We start from the raw sequence: 15,956 nt of genomic DNA, 5'->3' as shown, positions 1-15,956 counted from the left end.
CTCCTGACCATCTTCCCCCAGAGGCAGGGCAGGGGCAGTCCTCTGCTGAGATCTGCTGCCACAAGCCTGGGCACGAGCGCAGGGTGAGCACTGCGGATTCCACCCTTGCCCGTGGGGCTTGGCATCTGTGTGCCAAGTCCGGGGCTTCTGCATTGTGCACGAACACTGGGGAGAAGGTGGCAGCTCTGGACAGACATTCTCTCCTCACCCACATAAATCCTCAGAGGGTTTCCCTCTGTGGGTTTATAAAAGCCCATTATCTAATTCATGACTCAGAGAATTGAGCTCTCCAGCAAGAGGCTTTTTAAGTCACATTTGGAATAATTTCTCAGCAATTCATTACATAGGAAAACAGGTCCTTTTTGTTCTAAATCTTAGCTCAGGAATGCAGTGCCTCTCTGCCAGATTCATTAACAAAACCTGGGAATGGAGGCTGAGCCTCTAGCCAGTTTCTTAAATGTACCGAAACTTGCTGATCATTGAAATGTACATTTTTACTTTTGGCTGGAAATGATTCATGGGCCTCAGCTTGCAGGAAATGGCGATGTCACTTTCAAATGCCCAGGACAGTGCCAGACCAAGTGCCCATTGTGAGATGGGGCTTAATGTGTGGCGACAAGGACACGGCCACATGTCATTTTTCCGAATGGCAGCAGAAGGGAGGGCCAGGAATGAACGTGGTCACAGCTTGAGGGGGAAAAAAGCTCCCCTTGTTGGCAAGACAGTGACCCACAGCCCAGCAGAGCCCCGCCACAGGACCAGACTGTTCAAACTCCTGGTCACACCGATTATGATCCCTGTGGAAACAGTCTGGGTTTGCCACCCCAGGCCGCTCTGTACAGAGTGCCGGGCAGGGTTCTCTACCCAGAGGGAGAAGAGCCATGGCCAACGCGCCACAGATCGATGAAGCTGGCAAAGTGGGGAGGGGCATGAGGAGCTGGATATACTGATTTCTAAATACTTATTTTTATTTATACCATGTGTGACAGATTATATATAAGAATATGCAATTTGTTACTCATATGTTTAAAATATTTAATATGTTTAAAAGAGAATCTTAAAATAATTTGAAACGTATATACCTTTTAAACCTTTTTGATGGTGGTACAATACACATGACATAAAATTTAGTATCTTAACCATTTTGAAGCAAGCAGTTTAGTGGTATTAATGACATCCAAATTGCTGTGTAACCGTAACCACCATGCATCTCCAGAGCTCTTTTTGTCTTGCAAAACTGAAACTGTATGCATTACACTAACTCCCCATTCCCCCCTCCCTCAGCCCCTGGAAGCCACCTTTGTTTCCTGTCCTTATGACTTTGACTTCTCTATCCCATACACATGAAATCACAATACTTGTCTTTTTGTGACTGGCTTATTTCACCTACCATGACATCCTCAAACTTTAGTCATGTCATAGCATATGTCAGAATATCCTTCCTTTTTTTCTTTTCTTAATATGTATTTATTTTTGAGAGAGAGAGAGACCAAGACAGAGCGCAAGTGGGGAAGGAGCAGAGACAGACACAGAATCTGAAGCAGGCTCCAGGCTCTAAGCTGTCAGCACAGACATGGGGCCAAAACTCAGGAACGGCGAAATCATGACCTGACTCAAAGTCAGCTGCTTACCGACTGAGCCATCCAAGTACCCCAGACTATCTTTCCTTTTAAGCAATATTTTATTGTATGTACATACTACCTCATCTGTCGATGGACACTTGAGTTGCTTATGCTGCTATGGACATGGCTTTACGTCAGCTGGGATTGCCTTAACAAATTACCATAGAGTGGGTGGCTTACATAAGAGAAATTTATTTTCTTACAGTTCTGGATGTTGAAAGTCCAAGATCAGGGTGCCAGCATGGTCAGGTTCTAATGAAAGAGCTCTTCTGGATTGTACAGGGCCTCACATGGGAAAGAAGAGAGAGGGAGAGAGAGAGAGTGCGTAAAAAGAGAGAGAGCAAACTCTCTAATGTCTCTTACAAGGGTACTAATGCCATTATGAGGCTTCCTTCATGACCTCAACTAAACCTTATTACCTCCCAAATGCCCCATTTCTAAACACCATGATATTGGGGGGTTAAAGTTTCAACATATGAGGGGACACAATTCAGCCCATTATCAGTATGCAAATATCTCTTCAAGACCCAGCTTTCAATTCTTTTGGGGTATATACCCAGAAATGGAATTGCTGTATCAAGTTTTTGAGGAACTGTGATACTTCCTTCCATAGCAGCTGCACCATTTTACAGTCCCACCAACAGCTCTTGGGTTCCAATTTCTCCATATCCTCACCAACACTTGTGATTTTCTGCGTTTTTGAGAAGAGCCATCCTAATGGGTATGAAGTGATATCTCATTGTGATTTCGATTTGTATTTCCTTAATGATTAGTGATGTTGGGCATCTTTTCATGTGTTTACTGGCCACTTGAAAACATGTAATATTTACTTTTAATTAATATATACTTATATATTATATAATATATACTTTATATATATTAATTAAAAGTACATGTTAATATAAATCCTGGGGAAAAAACCTAAAAGAAACTATACTGTAAGGTTATTGATTATGCTGACCAAATTAAGGGTGGTTTTTTCCCTTATATTTTGTTATACGTTCTGAATTTCTTTTAATAAGGAGGGTTTTCTCTTATAATTACAGTTGTTGTATCATTAGCATCACCATCTAACATTTATTGTTAAATAATTTTGTTGCTGGCACTATAATAAGCATTTAACATGTATTATTCCAAATAAACTTTACGATCACCATTGGTAACTGGCAGCACAATTATTTGCATATATGTTATTCTGCTTAAAAGAAAAAAAAAAGTCCTGTTCAACAATCTCAGGACTATCAAGGGGACCTACCACCAACTTCATTAAAATCTTTTATTGGNCACGAACCGTGAGATCATGACCTAAGCGAAAGTCGGACGCTTAACCGACTAAGCCACCCAGGCGCCCCTTTTATTGGTCACTTCTATAGCACATTCTGTCCCTGAGATCTAAGTTAGCCCAGTAGATAAAACAAACTCTTTGCACTGTTGTTTTCAGCAGCACTCTGTAGAGGGAATAATTACCTCTACACTTGGGCACTTAGGTGGCTCAGTCAGTTAAGCCTCTGACCTTGGCTCAGGTCATGATCTCATGGTCCATGAATTTGAGCCCCACATCTGGTTCTGTGCTGAAAGCTCAGAGCCTGGAGCCTGCTTCTGCTTCTGTGTCTCCCTCTCTCTCTGCCCTTCCCCAGCTTGTGCTCCCTTTCTCTCACTCTCTCTCACTCAAAAATAAATAAGCATTTAAAAAATTTAAAAAAAACAATGTAAAAAATAATTAATGAGCACCTACTATGCAGCAGGCACACAGACACTGGGTTACAGACAAGATGTTAACAGAAAAGACAGTCCCCATCCCCACCCTCCAGGCTTTGGCAGAGGTAGGCATGTGACAAGCTTCTGTAGCATCGTATAAATGCTCTACAGGGAAGTCACGGTAGTGGTGCAAAGAAGAAAGGACCCTACCTCTGGCAGTACATCAAAATTATCTGGAGTGCTCCGTAAGATTATACTCTCTGGAACACCATCCCAGACTTACTGAATTAGAAAATCTGTGACTGAGCCCTGGGAATCTGTATTTTTAAAACAGTTGCCCAGGGGATTATGATTTGCAGCCAGGATCAGGAATCTCTAGTAGATCTGTCTCCTTGACTTTGCACGGTACATCGAAGTAACTCTGGTTAACTGACAGAGTAAACTCTCTTTAGATAAAAGAGGAAAAGAGAAGTTTTCTAGAACAAGAGGCACTTAAGATGAGTGAAGAAGGATGCTTATGAATCTTGGGTTTTCTTCCTGCAGTCAGGTACCATCCTATGGGTAACACATCTTGCAGAAGTGTTAAAAAAGATATATCTCCTTGGTATAGACATAATGGCAAACAGTATGGAGGTTTCTTAAAAAAATTAAAAATAGAACTACCATATGATCCAGCAATCCCACTCCTGGGTATATAGCTGAAGGAAATAAAATCAGCATCTGCAAGTGATATCTGTGCACCCATGTTCACTACAGTATTATTCACAAAAGCCAAGATGCACAAACAACCTAAATGTCCTCTGTCCCTTGAGGGATGAATGGATAAAGTCAATGTGGTATATACATCAATGGAATATTATTCAGCCATAAAAAAAGAAGGAAATCTTGCCATTTGTGACAACACGGACAGAACCTGAGGGAGCTATGCTAAGTGAAACAAGCCAGATAACAGACCGAGCCATCCAGAGAAGCTCTTGGCCTCTCTGATTTGTTGAGGTTTATAAAAGCAGTCTTGACATTTATGAATTCTGTATAATCCCTGGTTATGTCAAAAAGAGACTGCATTGCCGCCAGACTTGTGGAATCTGGGGAGAGATTTTGCTGTCATGGAAGACTGAGTGGAAGGACAGGCTCCTTCTTCTCTCGGAAAATCTGCTTCTACCCTGGAGCCTGCGATTCCATTTCCTTTACTTTGATAAACGACAAGTGGTTTTAAATTGAGTCATAAATTTCTCCAGGCCTTTTAAAAACCACCCCCCTGCCTTTGATTCCCTCACCTCCTGTGACAGTGAAATCTGGCTGGAGACACATACATACCGCTTTGCACACATTGAGGCTGGGAGTTTGAAATTTACAGGCCATGCCTTGCTGAGTGACCTCGACTTCTTAATAGATGGAACCGGAGAGACTGCAAGTGAGGATTCAGCAGTGCTGCGGGTCTCTGGGACAGACTCAAGCTGTGTCTAAGAAAATACCCCAACACCATATGCTGGAGGTGAAGAATTTATTGGTGGCTCCAATAAATTCCTTGAAGTGACTATACTGACGACTGGCTTTGGAATCGTGGTCTCAAATGAGCTCTCCCTTTCTAAATCATGGTTTTAACATATACAAGTTGCTTTGATTCACTACGTCAAAGCCACAGAGACTGAATAACATTTTAAATGTAAAGCCACGGTTTTCAGTGAGTGCCAATTAGTAATGCCTTTTTTATAATTAAGGCTTTGTACATCCCCTTGGCAGGCTGTAAACAGAGACCCTGGTGGTCTGTGGGTCCCTTTCCCAGTCTATCAGGTGAGAGATGGCAAAGTGGGCTTTGCTGGATGGAGTGCTTCTGTCTAAACAGGTGGGATTCCCACAGCCTGAAAATAGGAGCAACCATCCCCCTCTTACCTTCCCCTGCAGCCTGTACTCTTCCAGGGGCTCAAACCATGCACTGGGTGCAGCTGCACATTTCCGAGTTGTGGCAACTCCAGTCTGTTCTCTGAGTAGGCCTGACTTAAAGGAAAAGAAGATTCCAACTTTGAAGTTTTGCCTGAAGTCTGACCTGTCCCCAGCTCTCCCTGCAGGCCAAAGACTCACTACTTTTGCTTCTCAGCCCTGGCTTACCTTAACCACACACAGCCTCACTCTCCCCAATTCTCCTTTTCTCTCCTTCAATTTTAGGAGTTAGAGTTTTAGATCAATTCTTCTTCCAACTAGCTGTAGAGTGTGATAGAAGCCACTCTGCGAGGCCTTCAAGAGTTCACCTATATTTTCACTCATTCATGCCAATTTTAACCATGCACCTGTACAGCAGGTATGTATGTAAGTATGTATGTATGTATGTATTTATTTATAAATTGTATTTACTTATTTTGAGAGAGACCGGGGAAGAGAGAATGAGCAGGGGAGGGGCAGAAAGAAAGGGAGACAGGGGATCCAAAGCAAGCTCTGTGCTGTCAGCAGAGAGCCCAATGCAAGGCTCAAACTCACAAACCATGAGATCATGACCTAAGCTGAAGTCAGACCCTCAACCTGGCTGAGCCACCCAGGTGCCCCTATAGCATGCTATTTAAGGTCTCCAATCCCAGCCTTGAAACCAACAAGCTGCATAAGTCTGGGCCGGTTGTTCAACCTCTCTATGCCAGTCTTGGCATCTTTGAGATGGAGAGGAGTACCTACCTCAAAGCATTGTTTATTTGTTTAACAAATACTTTTATAGTCCTTAGGACATGCCCCTCCTATCCTAAACATTTTTACAAATACTGTAGGTCTTCATACATGCAAACATATGATACATATATAATATACATTATATAGTGTGTATAAACACACACTTATGTACAAATATGCATGAATACATAAAATAACTAGTTAATCCTCATGCTATGAATAGGTATGAGGTAGGTACTATTATTAGACCCAAAGTATGTATGAGGAAGCAGAGGCACAAAATGTTAAAAATAACTTCCCTAAACTTATACAGCTAGAGAGTGTTGTAAGGATTAATTGAATTTATGCGTAAAGCACTTGAACAGAGCCTGGCACATAGCAAGCACTCTGTAACTGTTAATTATGATTATGATAATGATTATTATCACAACATTCCAGGCAATATACTAGTACTAAAAATAAAATGATTAATAAAGCACAGCACCTGTCCTTTAAGAATTCACTATGTGGTGGGGAACGGAGACATGCAAACTGATAATTATGCTATAAGGTAAATGTTTAAGGTATGAATAAGGGACTGTGGGAGGGTATGGAGGAAGCACTTGGCTCAGTCTGGAACTATTATAGAGCAGCACTGTCCCCCAAAAAAATGTAGTACAGCCAGATATGCAATTTTAGAGTTTCTTGAATCTACATTCAACATGTAAAAAAAAAAGGAGAAATTAATTTCATAATATATATCAAAACATCATCATTTCAATGTATAATATTTTAAAAATCTTTGCTGTAAAAATATTTTACATTCTTTTTTTTGTACTGTATCTTCAAAATCTGGTATTTATTTTATATGTAGAACACATCTCAATTCAGACCAGTCAAGTACCTTTCACGTCTAGTGTCTCCTATATTGGTCCACAGATACAGAGGGCTTCCTGGAGGACAACTAATGTGAGCTGCATGACGAGTTGGGCCTGATTCTAATTATTCTTGAGGAAGAGGAGATTCTGATTCATGGGTGCCTTTGATTCCAGGCTCTACTCCTCCAGAATAATGCCCTAAAATAATGACCCCAAAAATGTTCATGTCATAATCTCCAGACCTGTGAATATGTCATTTTACCTGGCAAGGGGGACCTAAGGCTGCAGACGGAATAAGATCACTAATCAGCTGATCTTGAAATGGGGGAGATTAACTGGCTTACCCACATGGACCTAATTTAATTACAAAAGTCCTTATCAACGAAAGAGGGAGGTAGGGGAGTCAGTGTCATGAGAAAGAATCAACCAATCACTGCTGACTTTAAAGGTGGAGGAAAGGGTCAGGAGCCAATGAGTATGGGCAGTCTTGAGAAAATGGTAAAAGCAAGGAAACAGATTCTCTGCTAAAGCAAACAGAAGGAACACAACTGCACTGACACCTTCATTTTAGTCCAGTGAGACCATTTCTGACTTCTGACTATCAGAACTGTGATATAAAAATTAGTATTGTTTTGAGCCATCAAATTTGTTGAACCATTCAGAGGAAACAGTCCCATTTTCCCTTCTGGGCACTGGGAAACCCTACTTGATCCCCACTCCTTGTACCCTCCTAACTGTGGGTTAGACCACTGAGAACTCAAGCATGCAGACTTTCCCAGCTGCCCCCACACCCTCACTACCCACACTCATGCCCTACAGCTACTATGTCCACAGTCAGCAAACATGTGGCACTCTTGTTTCCTAAACAGTCTCTGTTAAATGAGATACTATAGGTAAAGGTAATTATCTTCACAAAAAACACCCTTGTCTGGCACTGATATTCATAATGTTAATAAAAATTAAAGGGCATTATAATGGAAAACTGGGAGACTGAGGGACTGTTTGGGAACTCTGTACTTTCTGCTCATTTTTCTATAAACCTAAAACTGCTCTAGAAAATGAAGTCTGTTAGGGTGTTTGGGTGGCTCAGTCATGCTGAGCATCTGACTCTTGATTTTGGCCCAGGTCATGATTCCTGGGTAGTACTGGGATTGAGCCCCATGTCAGGCTTCATGCTGAGCATGGAGCCTGCTTGAGATTTATTCTCTCTCTCTCTCTCTGCCCCTCCCCTTGCTCAGATGCTCTCTAAAATAAAAAATATAAATAAATAAAATCTATTAACTTAAAAAAATTAAATACAAATACAAGAAAAAAGTAGAGAAAAAATGGCTCATAACCCAATACCTGCAAATATGCAGATATAAAGGAAAGATAGGATTAGAAGAGTAATAAGGATGCTTTTCAAAGCACAAAGTAAAGACTATACTGTGTAGTTAAATGAGGAACCAAGACAGGATGACTCAATTCCATCAGTACACAGGAAATGGGGATGATGGCACTTCTGACCTTTGGGAATATAGGATCTCTGGTGTCCCAGATCCTTACCCTGAGTACATCATACAAGGAAAACAAACCAGGGTCCCTGCCACATAATTTTAAAAATTCTTCTCCACCATACCGAGCCACACCCTACTGGGAACCATTTGGGTGTGCTCTTGATTTTTTTCCCTTTTTAAAAACTGACGTATAATTAACATGCAGTGGTATATTAATTTCAGGTATGTAATAATTCAACAATTCTATACATTTCTCACTATTCAACAGGTTAAGTGTACTCTTAATCCCCTTTATCAATTTCACCTCTTCTCTGTTCTCTGTATTTAAGAGTCTGGTTTTTCATTCGTCTCTTTTTTTCTTTGTTTCTTAAATTCCACATATGAGTGAGATCATATGGTATTTGTCTTTCTCTGATTGACTTATTTTACTTAGCATTTCACCCTCTAGGTCCATCCATATTGTTGCAAATCATAAGAACTCAACCTTTTTTATGGGGTTGAGTAATATATTCCATTGTTTGTTGGTATGTGTGTGTGTGTGTGTGTCTATACATATATACATACACACATATATATATACATACTTACATACATATTTATATATGTACACACACACACACACACATACCACACCTTCTTTCTCCTTTCATCTATAAATGGACCCTTGGGTTGCTTTAATATCTTGGGCATTGTAAATAATGCTGCAACAAACATAGGGGTATATATTATCTTCTTGAATTAATGTTTTCATTTCTTTCAGTAAATACCCAGTAGTGGAATTATTGGATCATATGGTATTTCTATGTTTAATTTTTTGAGGAAACTGCATACTATTTTCCACAGTGGCTGTACCAGTTTACATTCCCACCAACAGTGCATGGGGGTTTCTTTTGCCCCTCCAAAATTAAACATCTGAGTGTGTTCTTCACCATCCTTCATGTTCAGAAAAGGCATCACTACTTCAGAGCGTGCAGATCATCTCATTTCTCCAGAGGTATTTGTCAAGACTCTTGTGAATGCTGAAACTCATAAGGGCTGGGCAGGGGCAGGAGAGCACAGGCTTATTCTTCACGGCTCCCTGGGGCACCGTGGTTCGCATTCTTACCATGACTCCTGGGAAAAGCAAAATAGTGCCTGACCTCTGATTTTGTGTGAATAGTTACTCCTCACTAGCACCATGGGAGGAAAAGACTGAGTGGTGGCGAGATGGACACACCCCTCAAGTACTATTCCTAATGTGTTTCTCAGAGCTTAGGATGAAAAACAAAGCTCATATCAGCAGGCTTCACTTTCTGCAACCAGCCAGCCAGGAAAAGACAACTAAGTGGGTTTTTTTTTTTTCTGTTTTTGAAAAATGGTGCATTATAAGAGGGTTTAAGATGTGAGAGAGAGGTGGCTGCAAGAATGCTGGCGGGGGCGGGGGGAAGAGCAGGAAGGAAAGGGTGCCCTGAGAATAGCAGTGTTCTCTGTGCACCAAAGGCCCACCATGCAAATGGACAGGGAGATTTATTACTCACCGGGTGTTCAAGAACAGACACTTGATATTCCAGAGATTTGGTACTCTGGAATTTATAGACTTAATATAGTTTATGCTTTTGTGGTCTCATTGTTTAGGAAACTGCAAGGTTCCTTGTTAACAAAATTCAAAGCAGGGGTGATAAACCACATCCCACAGGGAATGTGTTTGCACGGGTCCCACCAAACCCTCCACGTGGGACAAGGGGATGGGGGTTGCCCCAGGCAGCTCTAGGCATGTCTTACTCCCATCCCCCACCCTTCCATCAGGGACACAGCAAGTGGCTCCCAGAAAGGAAACTCAGAGACTGAAATGAGGTAAAGATGAGCAACTTCAGGCCCAACCAGACAGGACTCTTAGGTCTCCTCAGAAATGCACAGAGAAAGGTGTAGCTCTGTAGTGGGGACCTACACTGACATGTCATCTTGCTGTCAGCTGAAATAGAGGCCAAGAGGAACAAACATTTGTTTCAGCTTCTGGACACTGCCTCACAGAGATACGGGAAAGAATTTGGTAAATAATTGGGTTATTTGAAATCAGTGTTTTCATTTTCTTGGTGACATCCTCAAGTACTCATTACCTGGTAAGCAAATGTTACTGTTCAGCTGGAAGCTTAACGTACCCAGAAATGGACTTGATTGAAGAGCATCATTGAAGTACATCTCTAAGCACCTAGTTATTAGAGAAGGAAAGGGAATATGTCTGTGAGTCAGAAGCTGAGAGCATTCCTAAGAAAATACAAGTTTTTATTACCCTTGTGATATATTTTTTAGAAGTTTATTTATTTTGAGAGAGAGAGAGAGAGAGAGAGAGCGAGCACATGTAGACATGTTAGCAAGGGAGAGGGGCAGTGAGAGAGAGAGGGAGAGAGAGAATTTCAAGCAGGCTCCACACCGTCAGCACAGAGCCTGACATGGGGCTCGATCTCACAAACCATGAGATCATGACCTGAGCTATCAAGAGTCTGATGCTTAACCAACTCAGCAACCCAGGAACCCCTACCCTTGTGACATTTCAAGGCAGAGGCAGGCAGACCTGGGAAGCAGGAGATGAGGACCCAGGGACTTGTGGTTCCCAGGCTTCCAAGTAGCACAAGACTCCTTAAATACAATACACAGTTGAGGGGCAAACAAAGGGGAAAATACAGAGGAAGAGGCTGCAAGTCTGCTATTTTTAAACTGCCAATTAGAATGTCTAAAATTATGTGGCTAGAACTACCACATCCAATCCAAGTTAATCATACTCTTCTGAGCTGAAGTTTTAAATCTTGTTTTCAAAGCCCCTGATCGGAATATTCAAAAAAGATTGTTTCTTGCATTAGGCCCAAAGCCAAGTTGTGTGTGGTTCAGTATGGTTTCTCCTTGGGAATGATTTTTCTTGGTTAGAGTTCTTAAAACCTGTCTTCTAAATCTTTTTGTTTATTTGTTTCTGGGGGAAAAATAAAGAAAAGAAATAGAGATTAAAAATCCAAAGAGAAAGCAGAAAGAAAAAATCAGAACAACAATAACAAAAAAGGACTTGTATGGGGATTGAAAAAAAAGTGACATAATGATGCTGTGATTCTGTTTGACTAAAATATCATGATTAACATCAGCCTACTCACTACTTGCCCTTGGCCTTCTGTTTGCCCTCTTTTCCCTCCAGGCCCCACTAGCCAAGCAGTTAGACTACAAGCCTTTGCCCAGGGCGAATGACTACAGTTTTTTCCATTGACACCAGACCCCAGAGAGCTCAATTCCAATGAAATGGGAGAGACATTGCATATTAAAATCCCAATCACTTCAAGACCTGATACAGGGTCTTGTGTGGAATCTCTAGTAATTCCTGTACTGCCCACACTATACTAAGCAGTGTGTGCCTAGTAATTAGACTCACAAAGCTATGTGAGATAAGAGAACAACTCTGAAGGCTAATACAGACTGAAAGAGAAAATTGCAAGCAAATGAACAAACATACATACATAGGTTTCCGGGTACCATCTAAGTGAAATTAGCTTTATTGAATGGAGGTGTTAGGTTTTAGCCCATGCCTCTGTATGTTTTGAGGAAAGCACATGCCACGTGGTTATTTATACGTTGCATCCTATTTGCCACGCTTATGCATATATTCCTTTAAATTCTGTCAGTCAGGAGGAGAATGCTGATTTGGTTTCCCCAGAAAAGAATATGAAAGATTCTTGAAAACAAATACAGTGTTTTCCAAATAATGGGGTGCTTTAGCGACACCTCCGGAGAAACAGAAAGGGAATGTGTGGTGCCCATGCACATGCTCGTTCTAAGTGGTGGTGGTTGGGGAGAAGGCTGGCTGTCCCCTTGCAGGCTCCCACCTCTGTGCTCACTTAGCTCTGGAAGACTCCTCCTCAACAGGTGACAAAAAGAAGTTGGAAATGATATGAAAGAAGGGCTGCTGCCACCATCAGCATCTCTGTCTCGATTAGTCTTTGACATATTTTCCAATGATTACATTTCCCAGCACAGTGCTCCATCCTCCATAATCTCACATTTAACAAAAGGCCGCCTACACCATTTAAAAAAAAAGGCAAATAGCGGTGAACAAAAATTACTTTTTAAATCTGTGCTTATGGCTTCTAACCATTAAAAAAAAGTATCTGTGTGCTCAGTGGAATCTCCATGATGGCATACGTACTGCAGCTAAAACCACCTGAAAATGAGGATCTTTCAATAACTACAAACATTTGGACGAATGTAAGATGATGCAGACAGTACTGTCCCAGGTTCCATAAGAGATCTTAAAGATACAAAAAAAAAAAAAAAAAGGCAGTGCTTCTATTTTATGGTGAGGAAATTGAGTTACACAGTAATTACATAATTGTTTCAAAATTAAACTGAAAAAAGAAATCAAGAACAGAGTTCAAATGGAATCTTAGTCTCTAAACTCTTCCATCTATGTCCTTTTCTCATTGAAATACTACAGTATATCTTCCTCCTGTCACAATAAATAACATAAGCTCTCTTTCCTCCTGAAAAGACTTCAGTCTGGAGATCAGACAAGGTGCCTATTTCTTAATACTGCCCCTCAGTCCTGTGAGCTCTGATTAAATGATTTCACATGCTGAGTTCAATTTTTGGAGTTGCTTAGTTCCCGACCATTTGTTTGCCAGCTATAATGAGTGTCACTGTTTTTAGGGAATGACTGATGCACTAAAGGAGGAAGAAAGGGCTGTGAGGACTAGCAAACAAGGAATCCTATTCAGAAGATGGGAGGCGCTAAAGGTCAGCACTGCGCGGCCTCCCAGGCACATCCCGCACCCCCCCCCACCCCATACCTACTGCCTTGTAAACTGCAAATCCACATCTAGGGCTCAACACTTTAACCTTGCAAGTGCACCAAAAATTCAAATGCTAGTTAATATCAAGACCCAGTGCCCAGCCCTTGTTCTGTTTTGGTCATGTACCAGTTGAGTCCTCAGGAAAGCTGCCTTGTCTTTCTGACACTGCAGTTTCCTCATCTGTTGGGAAAAACAAAAACAAAAACAAAAACCTACCTGTGGTTCCCATTAGACAAGCTGGTTAGAGCTACCCTAATGAAAGCCCACCACAAACACCCAGAGGCCCAGGGGGAGAATCCATGAGCTGTAGAGTGTTATTCTATGTAGAAGGATGGAGAAGGTCTATCCTAAAAAATAGACTCTATGTCTGCTCTTACCAACTTAAAATTTAATAGTGGCAACAGCTCATGAAATTAAGAAAAGGAAATCTATAAAAGAGTGTATATACAACACTTAACAGTTTTATGAAGTATGTAAAATGGGTCTTGATGTTTGAGAATTCATCAAAATGTCTACAGAGCATCTGCTCTGTGCTCCACTCTGTAGTGGATGCTTGAAAAGGACAAGACACACCATGAACGTGCCCCAGGTTCGCCAGGGGTCATCGAGTGCCATGCTGGATTCTGCCTAGGGGCATGTGGTCAAAAAAGGTGATGCGGAGGTGAGATGTGGGCCAAACATTAAGAGCAAGCAGGAGTTAGCCAGATTAGAAAGGAGATTAAGAATCCAGACCCGGGAAAATACAAAGGGCCAAGGAGCACAGCTGGAAAGATCAGCTGCAAGGAATCTGGAGCAGTTATTGGAAGTAGGAAGGGGCAAGGGAGGAGGCTGGTGAGGAGGAAGGAGAGGGGTCCTCAGGAGCAGGGGCAGCCAGACCCAGGAGGCTGGGGTCTACCCCACAGCACACCTGGGAGGCAGCTGGAGGGCAGTTGTGAGCAGAGGAGAACACAGTCCATCTTGCTTACACTGTAGGAAGATTCTTCTTTTTTTTTCTTAAATAGTTTATTGTCAAGTTGGTTTCCATATAACACCCAGTGCTCATCCCCACAAGTGCCCTCCTCCATGCCCATCACCCCCTTCCCCTCTCCGCCACCCCCATCAGCCCTCAGTTTGTTCTCAGCGTTCAAGAGTCTCTCATGGTTTGCCTCCTTCCCTCTCCTCAACTATTTTTCCCCTTCTTCTCCCCCATGGTCCTCCATTAAGTTCCTCCTAATACACCTATATGTGCAAACATACAGTATTTGTCCTTCTCTGCCTGACTTATGTCGCTCAGCATTAACACCCTCAAGGCCCATCCATGTTGCTACACATGGCCAGATTTCATTGTTTCTCATTGCCATGTAATATTCCATTGTATAGATAAACCACATCTTCTTGATCCATTTGTCCGTTGATGGACACTTAGGCTCTTTCCATGTTTTGGCTATTGTTAAAAGTGCTGCTGTGAACATTGGGGTACATGTGCCCCTATGCATCAGCACTCCTGTATCCCTTGGATAAATTCCTAGCAGTGCTATTGCTGGGTCATAGGGGAGTTCTTTGGTTAATTTTTTGAGGAACCTCCACACTGTTTTCCAGAGGGGCTACACCAGTTTACATTCCCACCAGTAGTGTAGGAGGGTGCCCATTTCTCCACATCCTCACCAGCATCTAGAGTCTCCTGATTTGTTCATTTTCACCATTCTGACTGGCGTGAGGTGGTATTTCAGTGTGATTTTGATTTGTATTTAGGAAGATTATTCTGATAGCAAAGATGGGAGGACTGGGGTGAGTGTATGCACGGTAGAGGAAGGACATGACATAGAAGAGGTGAGCAGGAGAAAACAGTGGTGACTCGAACTTTGTTCATACATTATGAAGGGACAGCCTCAGGTGTCGGTGGGCAAGCCGTGGTCAGTGGGCCAAATCCTAACCCCTTACCTGGTTTTGTGCAGCCCCAAGCTAAGAATAAGTTTTACATTTTTACGTGATTTAAAAAAAAAACAAAAGAATATTTCATGGCACATAAAAACTACATGAAATTCTAATTTCTGTGTTCATACATAAAGTTATTAAAGCGTAGCCATGCCCATTTGTTTAATATTGTTTATGCCTATTTAATGGTGGCAACAGATCAAATGGCTTCCAAAACCAAAAATATTTACTACCTGACCGTTTATAGAAAATGTTTGCAGACCCCTGTCCCAAGGATTGAAGATGAGAAGAGAGAGTATTGGCTCCTTGAGGGCACGGATGGTGTTTTCTCATCTCTGAATGCCCAGTTTATGCCTCCCTCATAAGAAATTCTCAGCTTGGGGAATGGAGAAATGAGTGAGGAACAGAGGGAGACAGTTATCAAACTACAGTGATGACAAGGCTGCCCCACAGGGTGTAGACGTTCGTTTTTATCTTGGCAGGATGATTTTTGCATCTGGGAAGGACCCAGGACCCCATGTCCCCCAAGATAATCAACCATCTTTGGTGAGGCACGAAAGGAGGGAAAGACACCAAAAAGCAAGATGTGGTGACACAAAAAGACTCAGGGGCACCTGGTGACTCAGTAGGTTAAGTGTCTGCCTCTTGATTTTGTCTCAGGTCATGATCCCAGAGTCCTGGGATCAAGCTCTGCACTGAGTGTGGGGCCTGTTTCAGCTTCTCTCTGTCTGGGCGGCTTAGTCAGTTGAGCATCTGATTTCAGCTCAGGTCATGGTCTCATGGTTCCTGAATTCAAGCACCATGGTCGGGTTCTCTGCTCTCAGCGCACAGCCCGCCTAGGATCCTCTGTCTCCCTCTCTCTCTGCCCCTCCCGCACTAGCTCTCTCTCTCAAAAATAAACATTTAAAA

General features: G+C 42.1%; 1 long non-coding RNA gene across 1 annotated transcript; it reads right to left on the bottom strand.

Annotated features, from left to right (window-relative positions):
• Positions 1-1,832: 1,832 nt before the first annotated feature.
• LOC144235736 (uncharacterized) lies at positions 1,833-10,518 on the bottom strand. The gene is made up of 3 exons (XR_013336310.1): positions 10,467-10,518; positions 5,214-5,318; positions 1,833-1,907 (listed from the first exon to the last, which is right to left on the bottom strand). It is a non-coding gene; the product is annotated as an uncharacterized LOC144235736 (long non-coding RNA).
• Between the last annotated feature and the right edge of the window lie 5,438 nt (positions 10,519-15,956).

This window comes from Crocuta crocuta, unplaced genomic scaffold (genome assembly GCF_008692635.1).
Source record: "Crocuta crocuta isolate KB4526 unplaced genomic scaffold, BGI_CrCroc_1.0 scaffold10, whole genome shotgun sequence".
In the NCBI taxonomy this organism is placed as follows: Eukaryota; Metazoa; Chordata; class Mammalia; order Carnivora; family Hyaenidae; genus Crocuta; species Crocuta crocuta.
The sequence above is the reverse complement of the archived record's forward strand: the minus strand, read 5'-3'. Positions and strand labels throughout refer to the sequence as shown.